This window comes from Aplysia californica, unplaced genomic scaffold (assembly GCF_000002075.1).
Source record: "Aplysia californica isolate F4 #8 unplaced genomic scaffold, AplCal3.0 scaffold00555, whole genome shotgun sequence".
Taxonomy (NCBI): domain Eukaryota; kingdom Metazoa; phylum Mollusca; class Gastropoda; order Aplysiida; family Aplysiidae; genus Aplysia; species Aplysia californica.
The window spans coordinates 116,829-119,044 of NW_004797825.1; the positions used below are offsets into that span (position 1 = coordinate 116,829).

At 41.0% G+C, this 2,216-nt stretch overlaps 1 protein-coding gene across 1 annotated transcript in view; it reads right to left on the minus strand.

Annotated features, from left to right (window-relative positions):
* LOC101862972 (ribosomal RNA processing protein 36 homolog) overlaps positions 1 to 2,216 on the minus strand; it is a 17,765-nt gene that overhangs the window by 14,885 nt on the left and 664 nt on the right. The gene's annotated exons all lie outside the window — the stretch shown is intronic.

Genomic DNA, 2,216 nt, shown 5'->3' on the forward strand with positions numbered 1-2,216 from the left:
GGGTTGCAAATAATTTTGAAATTATGAGGAAAATTCTGTAGGTGGATATAATCAATCTAATTTCTTAATGTTTCTTTGTAACTTTGCAAATGTTTTGTTGATCTTTTAATGTCTTAATGTTTTTTATTTGTAAGGCACGTACCTATTGCATTGACAAGAGTCTCAATGTCTTCATAATAATATGTGTTCTTTCTAGTTCAAATGCATGATACGGTTTGATTAAATTGTATTAACTGAAAAGATAATTTTTTCTACAAGTTGGTAAAAAAAAACCCACGTATAGTACAGATCTTTAAAATAGTAATGGAAGTTGAAGATCGGAAGAAGTACTAATGTTAAATTGGTGTGGGTGGGGGTTGGAGGCAATTGTGAGAAAAGTGTAATTTGGGTTTTTTAAAAGGAAGAGGCTAGGCCTCGCACTACCCACATTGACTGATACAGGTGGGCCTAGCGATAGCATCGTCCGGCTCGCGATTGTCGGATTTCAGATGATTGTCGGCAAACATGCAGGTCTAATAGTGAAAGTGCATATATATATTTTAAACCTTCTGTTTTCTAATGTTAATAGGGCCTAAGACTTAAGATAAGTACGGGTAGACAGCCAGGCTAGCCGTACTTAAGGACGGCTAGACTGTCAGGCTAGCCGTACTTAATATTGATGGCTGAATTGTAAATGAAATTTTCAGTTTGCAATGCCTAAAGTATTTGTATTTCAGACAAACCAAAAGGTGCCTTACTGACTTGCATGTATTTAAACCTGAATAATTACTAGATCTAATGAGACATGTGTACTTAACAGGCTTGAGTCGACAGGGCCAAACCTAGATCTAAGTACAGCTAGACTCTCAGTACTTAAGTACGGCTAGCCACTTCGTTTATTGAACAGCCCCATAGCCTGCCATAGGTTTTCCATAATTTCCTCATCATCACCACCACTCTATTCTCTTCTTCATCTTCCTTCTCCCTTCCTCCACCACCACCTCTTCCTTCTTCTCCCCACCATCATCATTCACCCTCTCTTTTTTATCATCACCGCTTTAACTTGAACACACTTTCACCCCGGGTGAGAATAGTGCAGGCGAGTCTTTTGGCTATTCTCACCCGGTGCGCGTTCACCGTTATAGCCTTGATCTAGGCCAACCAATTTTGCGTTCACCCTAAACCAAAGAATTCTACACTGTGATAACAGAAAAATTGTAGAATTCTGTGCCGTGAACAAACGTTCCATTACTACTGTTAGCCTACTTAAAGTGTACAATTTTGTCTGTGGGCAGTGGAGAGAGAGAGAGAGAAAGAGAGAGAGAGAGGAGTAGCGCGAGAACTTCCGGGCAAAACAAAATGGCGACCCGCGTAGTTCTGCTCGATTCGAAAAGTTAAATAGCCGTAGCATCATTGTAGACGACCAAATTAATTTACTTTTGTGTTTTAACATAATTTTTAAACTTTGTTTTGGTCAATTTGATTGTCCACACCGATAGACAGTATTCAGAAAGAGATAGAGAGAGAGAAGAGGGGAGGAGTAGATCTTGCGAGAACTTCCGGGCAAAACAAAATGGCGACCCCCGTAGTTCGGCTCGATTCGAAAAGTGAAATAGCCATAGCATCTTTGTAGTCGATAAAATTAGCTTACTTTTGTGCTATAACTTAATCTTTTTTGCCTTTATCCATTTGATCATCCACATCGATAGAAAGTATTCCGAAATTAGGAAAAACAGGTCTTGTTTCACACTGGGTGAGAATAGTGAATAGCCTACGGTGGCAAGTCTCACCCGGGGTGAGAGGTCGATCGTGTTACTATTCTCACCCCGGGTGAGAATAACAATTGCAAGACGGAAAGCTATGTTTAGCCTTTTTAATTTTAGCCTTGCCCTTATACTTATAGGGGCGCTTTTTCGGTAGTTCCCACCCCGCAATTGTTATTCACGGGTTTTGGCCCCAAGAGTAGGGGGGTTTCAGGGGGGCTTGCCCCCCTGACCTAACAAAAATGGGAAGGGGGATTTCAGGGGGGCATGCCCCCCTGAATTTTACCACAATTTAATGTTTTGCTGTTGTTATGTTTGATATCTTAGCTCACCGCGAATCAAACGTATAGATCTAGATCTAGAAGTAGGTCAGGCTCAAATAAGGGGGGTGGGAACTACCGAAAAAGCACCCTTATGCCGTATACTTATAGGTTAGGGCTAGATCTAGAGCCTATGTACGACAAGATCCCGTCT